Source organism: Xiphophorus couchianus, chromosome 21, assembly GCF_001444195.1.
Source record: "Xiphophorus couchianus chromosome 21, X_couchianus-1.0, whole genome shotgun sequence".
In the NCBI taxonomy this organism is placed as follows: domain Eukaryota; kingdom Metazoa; phylum Chordata; class Actinopteri; order Cyprinodontiformes; family Poeciliidae; genus Xiphophorus; species Xiphophorus couchianus.
This window is the reverse complement of record NC_040248.1, coordinates 17,488,849-17,506,981: the sequence shown is the minus strand read 5'-3', so window position 1 is coordinate 17,506,981 and position 18,133 is coordinate 17,488,849. Positions and strand designations below refer to the sequence as shown.

At 40.0% G+C, this 18,133-nt stretch overlaps 1 long non-coding RNA gene and 1 pseudogene across 1 annotated transcript; one reads left to right on the top strand and one right to left on the bottom strand.

Annotated features, from left to right (window-relative positions):
- Positions 1–8,638: 8,638 nt before the first annotated feature.
- On the bottom strand, positions 8,639–9,167 carry LOC114137087 (uncharacterized). Its single transcript, XR_003593941.1, has 4 exons — positions 9,043–9,167; positions 8,910–8,972; positions 8,782–8,841; positions 8,639–8,694 (listed from the first exon to the last, which is right to left on the bottom strand). It is a non-coding gene; the product is annotated as an uncharacterized LOC114137087 (long non-coding RNA).
- Positions 9,168–9,921: 754 nt separating this feature from the next.
- Positions 9,922–16,770, top strand: LOC114136386 (crystallin J1B-like; annotated as a pseudogene).
- The last annotated feature ends 1,363 nt before the right edge of the window (positions 16,771–18,133 follow it).

Below are 18,133 nucleotides of genomic sequence, written 5' to 3'. Positions count from 1 at the left end.
TGTTTGCCTGTGAAGTAGATAGCGCGCCAGTTCGATCCTGTGAAGCTTACCCGCACTGTAAATAACCATGCTCCACTGCGAAGCACTGTACAATGTGGTTGTGGATTTTGATTCAATATTTGGAAGCGTCCCCAACACGGACTGAGCAGCTTTACCTCCCACCACTGCTGTCGTCAAAACCACAACCATTCAAAAACAGAAAATAGACTTAATCGTTCATTTCTCCTTCTGTTCGCTGATTGGTCCAGTTGAAATTTTGCTGTCGAAATCAAACTCAGCGAGAGAAACGCCACAAGGAGCTCTGAGGGGAGATGAGAATCCCCAAATTCAATTTTGGGGGAAAATTAAAAAATTTTGTAGGTGTTTGTAGCAAACGTTTTATTCAAGAACTATTCATATAGATAATAAAACTAATATTGAATAGCTCCATGCCTGAATTCCAAGACCCACACCAATACTGATCGAAAGGCACAAGAAAGTCGCATGTATTTGCTTCTGAAATACATAAACAGGCCAAAGAGGTTTTGGTATGCTGTTTTGTGGGGCAATAAATAAAACTGATTCAAGCTGAAGTCTGCCCCTGGGTCATGGTAAACTACATAAAAACTGTGTTCTTTTCCATTTTTTGCCTTATGACCCTTTGTCTATCTTTATACATGTTTTAACACCAATATTTTCTGCTGTCATGTATTTATTTAATGCATTTCACTCCTTTGCGAAGGAATTCCATGTGTTATAGCTTGGGCAAGCCAAAGCGTAATAATCAACAACAGGAATTAAGTTAATTATTGGGGCCTGCCATGCAAAGCAATGGCAGGAACCTATTACTATTCACCCAACAAGGGTTTCTTCATTCGTTAACTGATTTTATGCAATGACTGTTATACATGGATTTAGTTTGGCCCTTTGAAATGAAGTTTAACAAAAAATTCAAAATAAAAGCCTTGACAAAATTTTAAATCATACTGAAGGGTGCACGTCCACCTTACTTAACATTCTTGTGATTCTCCACATGCTATTGATTACATTGCAGCGTTCTTTAGCATCGATGCTAATTTCTAGCATCAGAACGCCGGGCCCAACCCAACGGGCAAACTTTGGCAGGGCCCGGTTAAATTTCTTCAGGAATTTTCTAGTTGTATTTTATTGTATATTATATATTGTATTATGTCATATCTTCACTTAAATTCAAAATATATTTGATATTCTTAGATACAGTCAAATAATGTGAACATGTAGAGGAGTGAATTCCTCACACTTCCCATCTGGACCCCCAGAAAAACCGTCATCATGTAATTCAAGGCTTTTTCCCCCCCGGTCTTTATGAAATATTATCGTCATGAAGAGCTAACGCAAATGAAACTGATCTGTTCTTCTATTTCTGTCCTATTTTTTGTTATTTGAAATAACGCTACAACACTGCTAATGCAATCAGCAGTTCAGGTTTCATTTATGTATTTTGTAGGAGGATGAAGGAAGCATCTGGACACGCCCACTTTTCGCACAGAGCAAATAGTTTACCATATTTATCGAGGCAACCAGAGTCTGAACCCAGTTTTAGGGAGCAGTGAACAAGTAAGAGCAGCAGGATGAAGTCGCTTTGGAACAGACTCTCCAGAAGAAAGTCAGAGAGAAACTCCAACAAAGATGTGGACGGTGGGAAAAAGAGGCAATGGGAGCCAATTATTTTTTTCACAAACGCTTTAACTGTGATTATTCCTCTCATCAACACTAAATCCTGTATATCTGGAGACATTTGCTTTTTATTTGACAAAGTTAAGAGGGAGGAGCCAAACATTTCAGCTTCCTGAATTAATCTGTTCCCCCTCTAAAGAGCAGAGGGAGAACAGGTTATTTCAGGAAGCTAAAATATTACATATTAGGTATATATACATATAATATTTATATATATTATAAATAATATATATAAATATTATTTATATATTTATTCATATAAATTATATATATATATATATATATATATATATATATAATTTATATGAATAAATATATAAATAATATTTATAAATATTATTTATATATTTATTCATATTAATTATATATATATATAAATAAAATAATAAGTATATATATACACACTATATATATATATATATATATAAGTATATATATATATATATATATATATATATATATATACACTATTTATATATATACTGTATAAATATTATTTATATATTTATTTCAGGTTGTTTTTTTTCGAAAACGTTTTTTCCGAAAACTGTTTATTGGTTGCTATGGCAACGAGTCTGTATGAAGCTGACAGATTGACATAAAAACATAATATAACGACCTGTTTTTCTACATTTTTCTCCTGGACAAATTGCATCATTTGTTCATAGAACGTGGCAATATTCAGATCAATCATCAAATAGGATGAAATATTTCATAAAGCATAAAGAGCCAAAGTTTGTTCAATTTTGAACCACGACTCCTGCTAAGTAAAATTAAATTATAGGACATTATAAAGAGAAATTGGCTTTTTTCTCTCTTGTTTCTAGAACTGACAGAAACCAAACTATAGATTTATTAGCAGAGATCAAATATATTTTACATATCCAAACATCAGCATCTCAGCTTTAAGCCATATTTTATAGAATCCAATAATAACTAAATAAAGAGTTAACTGCCCCAACCAGACCCAAAAAAGGTTTTGCGTCTTTATTATTTGCTATATTAAAGACACATCATATCTTAATTTATTGAATAAGCCTGTCTGGCATTCTCATGTAAGTTTTCTCTTTATTCTTAGCAGTAGAAAAGAAAAGGTCGTCCAGTGACTGTGGGTGCATCAGCACTCTAACCCCCCTTCATTCCCACCAACTTGCAACACAAAGTTACACCCTTAGCCTCAAAACTTCTTTTCCTGAATAGTCAAAATAATCGAGGCACCAAGAGAAAAACTTTGCATCCAATCTAATCATCAATCCATTCATCCAATTATCCAATTGATAGTTGTTACCGTCCCTCATCCTGAGCAGTAAGTAGAGAGGAACAACTCCCTTTTAACAGGAAGACACTCCAGCTTAGAGAGACTGATCATATTCTATGACCTGTTCAAAATTAAGACGACTAAGAAAACAGAAAATATAGAAACATTAGGACTGGAAGCCATTTTATGAGGCCATGTAAGGAGTGTGTGCTAAAAAGAAACGCATTAAGAATCTGAACTAGATAAGTTCATATTCTTTGTATCTCTAACAGTCAGTGAGTGAGACACAGAAGTCAAATTAAGAGACCAATGAACCAAATCACTTTTTTTCCCGAAGGTAGGAAAAACCGGAGCACCCGGAGAAAACCTTTGCATTTAGTTTTGTACAGGTTAGTACAAGTTATTTATTAAGGAGTTAATCTAAAGTTGATTAGATTAAATCAGAAAATTATGGTTTTGGCCAAATTGCAAGAATAAATAAAAGTCTAGTCATCATTAGTTAATGATTGGAACCGTCCGTCCATCCAGGGGTAGCAGCCTATAAGTAAGGAGGAACTGATTCCTTCTCCTCAGCCTCTTGGTCCAGGAGTTCCCAGATCAGTTGCCTTTAACCTCTTAATGAGGGAACTTTACCAATCTCATCGGGTCACTCCGCCTGGTTGCCCGCTACCTTCTCTCCTCTCATTTTCCTGGACAATACGCTTCCTGCGTGCCGGTGTGAATGTTGAGATTTCAGGCTTCATTGTGCTAGGGGGCGCTGGCTTTCTCTGATTTAACTTTCCTTGTGTTACCAGCTTCTCTTCTTTAAAATCTGGCACTAACCTGCCTTCACCCAGAGGCAAAGTTCTTCGATAACGGGCAAACTTTTGGTCAATCGGTGGAAGAAATTTTTCTTGTTTATCGCTTTGATTTTCAATTATGCTTTCATGTTTGGGTTTTTCCCCAGCAATATAATTTTCTACCTTTGCCTCTTTGGTCTTCATGGATTCCTTCAAATCCTTGTGTTTCTTCTGCAAAGTCTCATGATTCTTCTTCTCCCTGTAGTATTTGTTTTTACACTCATTCACTTGTTCTGTGAGTTTTTTGATACAATCTTGATCCTGATCCCTGTTTTCTGTTAGTGCCTGTATTTGACCATTTAAGGCTTTAATTTCTTCCTTCATCTTTCTCCAATCAAATTCAAAACATTTTTTCTCATTCCTGGCTTCTTGCTGTTGTTGAAAGGCTTTGTGGTGTCGTAAGGCTAAGAGCTCAGACTGGTTCTCTGCATGTTCCTTCTGCAGTTCATTCATCTCTTGTTCTTTCTTCATCATTTGATTTATTAATCTCCTGCGTCTCAATTTTTCCTCCGCTATTGCTGGTCCACATAACGTCAGCTGAGCTAAAAACTCTTGCTCAGTTTTAATTATGACGTCCTCCGATGGATTTTGTGGAATTTTCTTCATAAGAGCTTTCTTTTCCTCTGCTGCTTTGTCCAACTGCCTTTCTAGATGCTCTATTTTGCCCTGAAGACGTGTGGATCTGTCTTTGTGGTGTGTAACCTCGTTCTTCAAAATGCCGATATCGTTCATCCTCTTTAACAGCTCAACCTCAAGTCTCTTCACATCATCTTGATGCCTGTCAATTGTCTTTTGGTCCGCTGTTCTTTGTGACTCCACTGCATCTATTCCTTTTGAGATATTATCCACCTCCTGTCTTGATTCCCTCTTGAGTTTAGTTAAAGATGTTTGCAACTCTTTGACTTTCTTTTGGTAGCTATCATTGTCAGACCTCAACTGATTCCTGTGGGAAATATGGTTCTCGATCTCTCGTTGTAACTTTGGGATTGTCTTCTCTTTCAGGTTCCTGTTTTGTCGGTTAGACTCCTTTAGCTCTTGAGTGAGCGAATCATTATTTGTATTTAGATGCTCAATTTGTTCCTGAGCTATTCCCAACTGTTTTTTCAATTCCTCCTCCCTTCCCAGCATTGCACCAATTTCTTTCATCCTTTGTATCCAATCCAGGACCACAAAGGCCAATTCCTCTCTAGTCATTTGGTTGACTTCGTCTTTGTTTAATGCATGAGGTGTAACTGCCGACATGTTGACTGTTCGATCGATCTATCAGAAAAGCTACGAAAAAATTCAATGTTAAATCCACTGTGGAAAAACCAACGTCCGAGCTGCTGCTTGACTTCTGCAAGTTTGATTCAGACGCTGGATATTCAAGGCATCTGTTCCTTATGATGTCATAAGGGACAGATCATTATGTCCCTTATGACATCATAACACTTTGACATCATCAGATTACATTAGTGGAATAATGTCATGTATGCCATGTTGCCAGGCAACAGCAAAGCCAGCTCACTTCCCACCATATTCCTGGGAGGCTTACTGTGTGTAACAGGTGGCACCATTAGGTGGCGCTCCCTCCACAGCCTGAGCCTCCATAAAAGGGAAGCTGGGAGGGTGGTGGCCAGGTGTCAATTTCCTGTGTGTGTGACCAGGTGTGTGTTTGCTGGCTGTGGCAGGTTTGGAGGAAAACGGTTTTAAATTGATCCTCTTAAATAAGTTTGTCCTGATGTGGTGTTTTTATACAGGGCCGCATTATAAAAACGGTGGCAGCGTTACCTGGGCGTGTGGTTGTTCCACATACATTTGTCTCTTTTAATCAGATTGAATTGTATGTTTTTGTTTTTTGATATTGCTTTTATCTGGTAGGGCTGCACCAGATCTACTACACCAAGTTTGACTGGTTCATGTGATGCCGTGTTTTTAATGTGTTCTAGATTGACTTGATTAAAGTGATTTAATAATAAGCTTTAGTCATTTTGGTTTTTACAGTTTTACCACTGCTTCCTGCTGTCCACCGGCCGGAAAAAAAAAACAAAACAGTAAAAATAAATCCTGAACCCACAGGTAGGTCTTCCTTGGATGGCTACTGCTGTCTTGTCTTACAACACCATGAATAAAAACACTCACAAAACACAGTTAAGACCCTAAACACACACAAAAAAGACAAATCTGTGTTCAATGGTGCGCCCTGCTAATGTGATTCACCATAAAGTGGGAGATTGTAATAATCATTTGTTTATATAGTCAAGAAAATTTAAGGGTATAAGCCACCACGTAAATTATTAGTATTACAATGCATTATATATGTTGTTTTTTTTTTAGAGCGAAATTGACCAAAATACCACGTGAAATTAAAGAAAAAAAAAAGAACCAAATTATAGACAGCGTTTCACCAGGAGACCTAGAGTGAGGAGCCCCGCCCCCTCGCACCTCAGACACAGTTTGGGGAAAAAGAAGGCAGTCGTTCTTCGTTTGCTAAACTGTTCTTGTTTACAGGTTAGTAGTGTGAAGCTGGTGGAAACTGTCCCTGCTAAAATGTAAATTTACAAGTTCATTTGGTGCTGATTTCGTAATTACATGCTAGACGTGCTTAGACGTTCAAGGGAAAAGATTTTGTTTCATAATTACGGTTTTTAGCGATAACGGTCGTAAAACAGCCGTTATAGAGAGTTTGCTACATGTATCTAAACCTCGATCCACTCCCCAACCCAACCTTATTAAGGATTACGGTGGTATCCTGACGTGTTGTGTTATCTTTTGATAGGAAGTGTTAAAGTTACTCTCTGTTACATGTACCAGAAATCAGTTCTCATCAGTTTCAAACATTTATTATAGACGTTACCACTTTTCCCCTACTACCCTGTAACTGCCTCCATGCATTGCATGGCAGGCACCTATTATTCTACACCCGATATAATGTCTCTTTATTTATTTTTCTTCCATCACCGTTAACGCGGCTCGTACCGCTGCCTGCACCCCCACAAAAGTGGTATCAAAACGTGCGGCTCGATGCCGAGAAGGGAGCTATTACTTTTATTGGGAATCGGACTTACGATGGCGACGTAAAAAGCGAAAAACGATCCAAATTTCCAACTGCCGAAACGCAGAGCGTAACTGACACCAACTGCCGCTCCTTTAGAGCGAGAAGTGAAGAGAATTTTTGACCCCAAAATAATTTTGAAATCGCCGTCACGCCCACAAATATCGCCCAATTGGTATCAAACTGCCTGCTCCGGTAAAATGTTTTTGAAATTTCTCTAGGCCGTACGGTTTTCTGTCACGGTGCTTCAGAGCAAAGTCATGCGACAGGATTTTCTGTCGCTCTCTCAGGCTCTCTCCCATGTATTTCCATATATTTCTCAAAAATTTCAGATCTCGGCACACCATTTCTTTCTCTCATCGCCGTTAATACTGTGAATGAGGTAGAGATATGAATCACGGGACTATCGGAGACGACAAATAGCCCTCTCATACGCTTCAAACGGTTTTCAAATATGTATTACGGTTCCCGAACGGGAAGGAGTTGTTCCGAATGCTTTTTTTTGTGTCAAACTGGCTGGCTCAAACAGAAAATTGTCTCCCCCTGCATGTCTCACTCAGCTGACAGTTGGCAGAGAGAATTATTTACCATAGCAACGGAACTCAGGAGGTTATTGGCTGCTGGTTAGGACTACAAATACGCATCACTGTAGTTCTATCTATGGAGGAAGACTCAGTTGAAGCAGAGGCCTTTAGAACTAATTGCTGCTATGGGCTGTATATAACTGATTTAACTCAGTCACTGTTACACATGGGATTAGTTTGGAACTTTAAAATGAAGCATACTGAAAATTTCAAAATAAAAGCCTTGAATATTTTTAGATCAGGTAATTGCTCTTTTGAGCATTATATAACTGATTCAATCCAATGACTGTTATACATGGGATTAGTTTGGCCCTTTGAAATGAAGCTTAACAAAAATTTCAAAATAAAAGCCTTGACAATTTTTAGATGAGAGGACTACAAATACGCATCACTGTAGTTCTAACTAACACTCAGTTAAAACAGAGGGCTGAGCTGCCATTTAGAGCTACTGGCTGTTTTGGCCAGTAAATAACGGATTTAACCCAAAACACTGTTAGACATTTTAATTAGTGTGGTCATTTAATATGAAGCTTATGTTTTGTTTTTTTCAAAATAAAAGCCTCAATATCCCCCTCAGGTTAATGCACCTCCATAGGCGGTGCAATAATATTAGTATGCATTATATTTTTCTCTCAGGTTAGGGAACTGCCTTGCACAGCAAGGCAGTTCATTAGCATTAGCATTTTAGCTTTAATAAGCTATTAGCTATTTATTTGACTTATTAGCCATGTTTAGTATACTGCATGGAGTAAGTCAATTATAGAAAACATCCTAGTGATGTCCCACATGCTACTGATAGCGATCACGCTAACATTAGCATTTTTGCTCATTTTAGCTGATACACTTACTTTATCATACTGACTGGTGCAAGTCCATGTTAGTAAACATTCTTGTCAATCTCCTCATGCTATTGATTACGTTGCAGCTTTCTTTAGCATTGATGCTAATGTCTAGCATCAGAACGCTGGGTCCAAACCGACGGGCACACTTTGGCAGGCCCCGGTTAAATTTCTTCAGGAATTTTCTAGTTGATATTTATTGTTGAATACATGAAGCTAGCTTTATCCGTTCGTTGTCAACCCAACATGGGGATCACGCCAAACAGGATAGAAGAAATCAGGGAAGTGTCACAAAATAAACAAAAAACAAAACAAACAAAATGAATGAAAAAGTTGTCAGCCCGCCCTCACAAGTACTACAAGCAGAAAAATGATCCTAACTCGGCGGGCTAACAAAAAAGAACAAACCAAACGCTAAAAGGGACAGCAGGAGGCAGTGCAAAAACTGTGAAACAAAAACACAAAAATTACTAAATGTGTATTAAGTCATTTTAATCAAATCAACCTAAAAGAAATTAAAACTCTTGCCTACCTGCATTGCATAAATCAACACTTCCAAATCAAATCTTGGTGTATCCAATCTGGTGCAACCCTAGCAAATAAAACAATATATAAACACACTCGGATTCGGATTAAAAGGACCAATGTATAAAAACCTACCTGCGGCGTCGAACACCCACGCCCAGGTAACGCTACCAGCCGAACACCATCAACAATGCAGTCCTGTATAAAAACACCACATCAGCACCACTTGCTTAAAAGAAGCACTTTAAAACGATTTCCCCCAACCTACCACAGCCAGCAAACAGCGTTGGCCCAACACACAGCCGGCCTAACACACAGGAAATGGACACCTGGCCACCACCCTTCCAGCTTCCCTTTTCTGGAGGCTCTGGCTGGAGAGAGTGCGACACCTAATGGTGCCACCTGGTTACACATGACAGTTTTATTTAGCATCATTTTATTAAGTGAATCTCTCATACACCTACTGTGTAATGGTGTGGAAAAATAAGTCACGTTCTTGGACAACTTAGTGCATTTATTTAATGTAGGACATCAGACACGAGCTAAACGAAGGAGCGCAGCACCGTCACGTCTCCGTCACGTTCTTACTCTTCCCACCGTTTCTCTTACTTCTTGTCGGTGGCTCCACCTAGTGGCGTGGAGGGACATAATGCTGCGAAACAGCACATTTGCATAAATGGGGGTGAAGAGAAAAACACAAAGTCACACAAAACATGATGTTGGTGAATTTTCAGAAACTGTCATTGCCCATTTTCTTTACACTGGCAGGGTCAGGTAAAACAAAAAATTAAAATTGAAAAAACTTAGCATTATACAGAGAGACTTTATTGGCTAAGCCTAGTGTTTAAGGACCTAAATAATTCTGAAAATCTGTGGATTTTTTTTTTTTTGTGTGTGTGTATGCTGGCGAATTAAATAGGGAGTGGCTGTAAAAAGAAATTGGGCACTATGAATTCATACAGAATATTTCTAAGGCAATTTTCGAAAGATTTTTGTGTGTGTGTGTGTGTGTGTTTGTGTGGAAGGGGGGGGGGGCTGTCCAAGCGACACAAATGGAATAGGAACTGAAGCGACACAAATGGAATAGGAACTGAAGGCATCCCAGAGTGTTAAATACTAGGCCTTGATTCAGTGCGTTAAGTAACAGTTTCTCATAGGCTGCATGTGATTGGCTGTTCTTATCACTTGGCTGACCGCTGTTTTTAGCGCCTTCCGGAAAACTGACTGAAACAGGACTAGAAGGAGCAGCACAGAAGGTTGCACGTCGAGGTAGGTATGAAGAGAAGAAAAAACTGTTTAACTGATGCTTTTTGTAGCAGAATATAATGTTTTGATACCTTTTAGTGACAGTAAACCTGAAGTGTTCGCATAGATATTCAATTACACTGTAATTTACATGACAAAAGTGATGACTGGTGATGTTTCATTGCAGTCTGTTGCAACGTAGAAGTTGCAGAAGCTAATAGCGCGACGAGAACCAAACGCAATGACTTCTGCATGTGGATTTTTTTTTTTTTTTTTTACTCTGCGTCCGGGTCAAGTATTTTTAGCCACAAGCTACCATTTTCCCCAACAGCAGTAGGGAGCTGTACTGTATTTCCATTTCTCTAATGAAATTCGCAAACTTTCATTTCAAGCTGTAGTTGTTTTGTTTTGTTTTTAATTTATGTATTTTTTTTAGTATGAGACGTCGTAATGTCAGACATATTGAATGTCTTGTCTGTGGTTTAATAGAAGCAGATGGCCTCGAGCGCGGCTGACAGAGCCATTGGCGCCATTATTGGGGCAGCTGTGGCAGATGCAGCAGGTGAGATACACACCACCTGTACAGATAACACTGCTCAGTCATACAGGTTACGTTGCTGTTAAAAGCTCAACATATTTCAAACAGAATGCTGTTGCAATGTTGTTTCTGTTTAGTCCAGTTGCGCAGATGCTTTATCCGTTAGAAACATCTGGACGTGCCGGTAGAGTTTAAGGGAGGTGCCGTCGTTTCTGAGCCATGCTGATTACACCGAACAGCTACACTGATAAACAAATTCTAAACAAGTGCATTCGTTCTTGTCACCACGTGTTAGCCTTCAGAACACTATCAAATTGAACAAAATGAACGGACGAACTCTGATTATGTACAGTTTGAATCAAAGATGGATTTTAGTCGGCCCTTTCACTTAGAAACCCAACCTGGGCTCGGTCAGATTTGACGGAGTTCGACAGGGTGCTCGGAAAATAAAAATAAAATGATGCAAATAAATTCAAAATTACAAGAATAAATTCATAGCATTACCAGAATCAACTCGACATAACACGATAATAAAGTATAAACAAGAATAAAGTCATAATGTCACAACCAATCTTGTAATATTATGACTTCATTCTTGAAATATTTTTGACGTTATTCTCATATTCATTCAACTTTTTTCTTGTAAAATTATTCTCATGTTATTACAAATTTATTCTCGTAATATTATGACTTTATTCTGGCAATGCAATGACTTCATTGGAAGTCATTTTCCTTTATTATTATTATTATTATTAATATGGCCTTAATACTCAATCGTACTTGGAGGTCATCTATGATTTTCATTTGTCATAATTCGACTGGGCCGATCTAACACATCTGAATGTTGTTCTGTGGAAGATGAAGCTCCGCCCCACTTCTAAGTCTAAGCAAGTTTTCTCCCAGGATTCTTTTTCTTCTTCCTGTCTAACATCTCCATCTTGGTTAAGGAAAAATGCTTCTCTTTGTTGTACCATGGCACAATTTCAGATTTTACTTGTGAAAAATAAAACGCTCCCTAAACTCCATTTCACAATTACAAACTACTTTGTGTGGGTCCATTAGGTACAATGTATTAAAGTCTAAAGATGTAGCTTGACAAAATGAAGAAGGTTAAGGGCTTTGAACGCCCTTATCTCCCGTTACAGAGATACAGACCATTAACAGCAGGTAAAACACTTTAGGAAAGCAAAGGAGAGAGAGAGAAAAAAGAAGATATTATAAAGATTTTCCATCTCTTCCCGTCCCTCCGGTTCTCCGTTTACCCCTACAGCTCAGCCGATGCACTGGATCTACAACCCGGACCGGCTGAATGAAGTCCTCTCCGACCTGGAGCCCCGTCCCGAGTTTCGGCCTCTGTCAGCAAATCCTTTCTATCGCAGGACAACGGGCGAGCAGACCTGCTACGGAGACCAGGCGTACGTCCTGCTGGAGTCGCTGAGTCAGTGCGGAGGTACTGGACTTCTCCCAAAGCAGGGCGGCGAGAAGTGTGACACGCACACGCGAGACACTTTTCAGAGCCCTGGCTCGACTGCTTGTTATCAAAATGGTTTGTTTTCACTTTTGCTTGAAAGAAAACGTCACGTGAAAATAAACGGAATCAGAAAACCTTTTCCTAAAGACGTCAAGCTGTTCTTTTATCAGTCAGCATGTTTTTTCTAAGCTTTACAGCTGGTCTTTCTTCTTATTTAATCACTTAATAATTACAGTTTCTGACTTTTTTTGATAGATGTCGATGTGAAAGACCTGACTAGGCGCTTCTACGAGTTCTTTGGGCCGGGAACGTTGTACGATCTGCCCGTCAACGATCCTTACAGGAAAAAAGGAGGTACTTGGTGACTTTCCGTTTTACACCGATTTCCCTATGCGTTAATGTCCAACTTTGTAGGCCGGAGGGGATGTGAGAGCCACTGTTACGATCTGTTAAAACCCTCTGTATGTTTTTGTCTTTTTTTTTTTTGCTGAAGGGACAGTCCCTGTCCGTATAAACGTGGCAGGAAGCACAACTTCCCTATTCTCGATTGCGCTCTCTGTTGCGCCGTAAATGTTTGCTGCCTTGTTTTACTGCGAGGGTGACATGTAAGATTCAGTTCTGCAGTAACTTACCACAGCAGCAGAGTACGCCGCTGGGTCCAGTAAACGGCAGACAGCTGCATGTCTTGGAGTCATTGCGTCGTTATTTTTCGGAGGGAACTTTCGTCACGACCGAACGCCAAGCTTCACCTAGAGAAACCTGAACTCTAGAAAGCATACGTTTTTTTCCATCTGGTGAAAATCTATACAGATATTTTACGATTTCTTCTGTTGTTTGACACTTCAAAACACACAAAAAGTTTCAGACATCCAAGCAGTGTTTTATGCGAAACAAAGATAATCTGAATTTGAAAACTATACTAAAACAGTTTCTAAGTGATGAATTCATTTAAATACCACCAGCCACATTAATGGGGCCTTACGGATAAATGATCTATTGAACTGGACTTTGACTAAGGCATTGCAAAATCCTCACTTTTATTTTATTTTCTATTGTTTTGTTTTTTTTGCTTTTATTCAGAGGTAGACACATTTTTATGCTTTGAATCATTGTCCTGCTGCCTAATCCAATTAATTTAGTGCGTAAGGTTACTAATAACTCGAGGTCAGACGTTGTCCTTCAGCATTTTTTGGCACAAAGTTTCATCAGTTACCACAAATCATCCATTTTTTTGACACAGCAGAGCAACGACAGGCTCTACAACCATGATGTAGATTTTAAACAAGTCTTACACCAGTTCTAATAACGTTTTGCGAAAACTAAAAATCCACTGGATTTTTGTCTCAATAATCCCAAATATTCCCAAAGCAACAGAATTTCTTGTTGCCTGAAGTCAGCCTAGAAACTCTCCCACAAATGTAATTTTTACCCCTATTTCGTCCTTATTTTCTTATTTCTAATAATTGACACTGTCCAAAGCTTAACACAAAGCGAGGCTTGTGGTTCTTGTGCAACTTCCTGGATAAGTTTATACGTTTTTTGTTGCATTCTTACGGTGGTTTCGATGGGCCAGCCACTACTGGCACGGTTCACCGCTGTTCCATGTTTTCTCCATATGGAGAAAATGTGAAACACCACTGGGGTTTTGAGATCTTTTAGCCTACCTCATGTTGTCAGACGGGTTCGGACTGGGTGAATTTCTTTATTCTACAAGTCTGGCGGTAATCAGGCCTAGATTTGGGTTGTGAAATTGATACCCGAAAAGGGAGTTAATGACAATAAAATTCCTGATCTAACAAAGGGAGCAGTGATATTTTGACAAAGTGCTGGGCTGGTTTCATAGGTTCTCTCCCGTACTAACTGAAACAATCACCATCAAAACTACAATCTGCATATACCCTTGTGTAATATTAACATCTATCTGGTGATTTGACCGCCATGAAACCCTCTCATCGTTTCACCGGTTAGGTCCCAAAGCCATTCTTCCCATTGACGGTCCGTGGAGGAACGCGAGCCTGAAGGCTTTCTTAAGAAATGTTGACGCCGGAAAAGAAGAACCAGGTGATGAAAAAATGTAACCATAATCTCAAACGAACTGGCATCTGATATAAAATATATGAAGACTATAATCCCGCCGTACTTTTTTTTTTTTTTTTTTTCTTTAAGGCTGCGACGTGGACTGTCAGATTGACGGTGTCACCAAACTCGCTCCGGTCGTCGCCATGTTCGCCGGGCGACCCGAGATGCTGGAGAAAGTGGAGAGCGCCACGCGCGTCACCCAAAACAACGACATGTGCGTGGCAGTGACTCTGGCTGCTGCGAGGTGAGGATGGGGATGCAGAGGGGAGCGACGATTTCGCCGGATTGCATCTTAGGCGCCAGGGGCATCCTGAATCGTGGTGCGTTTGTGTGCGAATTCCAGATTTCTGGAACTTTTCGTTCTGAAAGGCCCGGATCCCGACGCTTTGGATGCAGTTGTGGCTCAGCTGAGCAACCCCAACAGGAAGAACCCTCAGGATCTGGACAGGGCTGTCATTGGTGAATTGATCTGACGCCGTAAACTACAACTATCAAAGTGGGGCCCTGCTTTGTGAATGTAGCAGTCTTTAGGCCTATATGTGTTAGTACTTAGGGGTTGCATTTACCGTGGTCATTAGAAATTGGGAAACTAAGAGTTGTAAGGTGATCTTAAGAGGAGAGAGTAAACATGCAATCTTGGGTAAGAACCACATAATTACCATTATGTGAAATGAGCCACAACCTCAGTCCAATCAGTTTGCCTCTCAGATTTAATTTCACTGAGCTAATGAAAAGCCCTGGAGCATCCATGATAGTTAAGCATAAGTTTTCCAATAAGAAATGCTGTACATGCTGATGTCTATCTTGAATTTGCACAGCGGAAACTAATTCCCCTTTAAACAGGAGCAGTTAGAATAGAAGTATATGCAGACCATCTTTGAATAAACACCAAAGTTTGACTGATGAGATTCGAATGAACCACTGTATTTTGTTTCTCTTCTTCTCCTTCTTCTTCTTCTTCTTCTTCTTCTTCTTCTTCTTCTCTGTCTCGACTGAAGCGCATATCGGCCAGGTGAAGGAGAACTTAGCCAAAGCGTCCCATCAGCTCATACCCGCTGTGTTCACTAACACATGAGGTAAGCCAGTAGATGGCAGCGGGACTCAGGTCTGTTGACTTGGCATGGCCTGCACGCCCTTCCTGAATGTAGATCCTGTCATTAGGCCCCCCTTTTGCCTTTGATCTGTAATGCTCTCCCTCCTCCTCCGTTTTTTTTTATTTTTTATCCTGCCCTCCCCTGCTGAGTTGGCTGTCTCGGGGTTTAAACAGCTTTTAAAGTTCCCCTCGCTAGATCCGCTCACGTCCCTGCTAATGGCGTCTGAAGAGCGGAGCAAATGACGGTGCTTTTGCGGATAATTGGAAACATGCCTGCGGTCGTCTGTGTCCAGCTTTGCCCGGCGCGTTCCAGGCGGCGCTGCACGGGGTCCTGACCATGAAACAGCTGGAGGAGGCTGTGAGGGACACCATACGCCGAGGGGGATGCACCGCCAGCCGGGCCTCCTTCATCGGAGCCTGCTTCGGGGCGCAGGTACAGTAGGAATGTCAGGCAATGATCTGAACTCATACTGGTGTGGGAAAAAGATTGTGCATAGTTTTTTTTTTATTAAATATCTGCAGATGTAATGCATTTCAATGTAGAGGTACGCTTTCACAAAATGGTCATTATTACATATATGATTAAAAGCTGAAAGAGACAATAATAACAAATGCTAATGTGTGGCACTTTGATCGGAACTGCGCCTCCAAGCAAGGATTGTGAGAGAAGGTTATGGAACTCACGCCCCACTGTTAAAACATGGCGGAGGACGTGTAATGCTGTGGTTCTGTTACTCTACCAAAGGAGTTTTGGGAGTGCAGCTCTTCAGATCAGAACGCCACCAAACCAGCGCAAAACGTTTCATCACACGCATCAAACTTCTTCCATGGTCGCCTCAGTCCCTAGAGCAATGGTTCCCTTTGTGACCAATAAAGTAGTTTTGAATTAAATTGAACTGGACTATTGTGGCAAAATTTGCGAGAGTAAATTGGATCGCGAAGTGCGTGCGGGAGCGGAGACGCTCACCGTTCCGTTTTTTTTTTTTGGCAGAGGTAGTCGACTTCCTATCGTTACACCTGATTGGCTGCGGTCCATTTCCTCTGTGATTAAACGGGGCCGCGGTTCAATCAATAATTGTATCAAAAAATTCCTCTCAATGTTTCAACCTTCTGAAATGGTGTAGAGAGCACAACTCATTCATATCGAAGGTACCAGAAAGTGTGATGCTGGCAATTTTGTTGAACAAAATTACCTGTGAACCAAGCAATTACCTACAAATTAAAGGTTGTATTTTTGTGAAATTGTCAGTCAGACGCACTAAAAGTAGAATGTTTTTGCAGGTCTTGATGAGAAACGATGCATGGAAACATTGTGCATACATCCTCCTCGTCTATATTTGTGAAACACTCCTTAGCTTTGACAGCGCGCTCGTCCATTCCAAGAGTTCTTCTGCATTAATCTGTCCTCTCGACGTTATTTGCAAACCGGTCTCCGCGGAATCCCGGAGTCATGGAGGAAGAGGACGCTCAGATACCCTCTGCTGTTGGAGCTGGCTGAAAATGTGGTCGGCAAACGGCAGCAGTTGTAGCTTTAGCATAACATCTATTATTGATCAATTGAGTGTAGGCCTCCCCATGATGCAGATGCACTTTGACATGGCAGTTCATGACGGCTGCATTCTAAAGTCTGAGTGTAGCTTGAAAATATTTGCTCTGTCAAAGTTTATTTAGTTGGGGCAGCGGGAGGCGGAGGAGGAGGAGAAGAGAAAATGTGTGTAAATTGCTTGTGCTCAAAATAAAACTTTTTTCCCCCCCTAACTACCGTATCTGTATCCGTCTGTTATCTTCTCGGCTGCTTAATATTAGGAAACATGTCTGGTGGGCAAATCATCCGCCGCAGTCAAGCTTCAGCATCACTTCAATCTTCTTTATTCCCCTGAGTGCGTTCTGCTACTTTTGAAGTGAAGGAGCTGCAGCGGACAGATTTACTTCTGGAACGAGGAGAGATTGCAACCTTCTCCTCTCTCCGAGGAGCCTCTTTGCCTTTATGAAAGTGCTGACTTCGACATTCACATGTTTAAAGCATCCACCCCAACACTCCTGAAAGTTGGCCAAGTACAAGGCCATGCCAGAGACTTTTATGTCTGCAGCACAGCGTGGGTATAAAAATGTGGTGTGTAGGCTACTTAGTTGCTTTTCCAGCCCACTTGTTGAAAAATGACAAATGGGAAGTGGTTTAAAGTCTAAACTCTAAAATGTTTTTTTTAAAAAAAACAAACTTAAATGCGTGCTTTATTTGACACAAACGATGGCTTTGCGTAACAGGAAGAAAACGCAATTGTGATTGCGTAATTACAGCCTGCATGGTCTGTTAGCCAACGTTTAGGAGAGTGAAAAGGTTGTGACCAGCAGAAGCTTTTGGCTTCCTCCTACACAGCATGCCCGTTCTGTCATAATTACCTCCAGACAGAAGGAACATTTAATTGTTTTTTTGTTTTTTTCAAAAGATCTGCCAAATTGTGCATTCTTTGAATAGCTTAACACTTGAACAGGCTTGTTAAATGTTTTCTTTTAAGGATGCATTCGGTCCCACTCAGAGAAAGGTGTCACATCACCCTAACACCATTATTTATACAAAGTTTCATCAGATTAGAAAAAATAAAAGCCCATCTAACAGAAAAAAATACAATGTTCTTCTGATCCTTCTGTTGTTTTCTCAGTTTTATTATTATTGTTATTATTTATTTTTTTAATCTTTCCACTGTGGTTTTAAAGTTGGGAATGGATGATGTAATAAGCTCCACACACGATATAATGAATTTTTTGGCCACTAATTTTGTTAGAAATGTTTTAATTTAGCTAAATTAAAACCATATCAGCCTGTTTGCGGTCATACCGTAGCATTTCAATCAAATTGAAGTCCAGACTTTCAGTAGGTCACTCCAAAATATTCATTTAGGTCTTTTTGAGCCATTCAGAAATGAACTTGATTG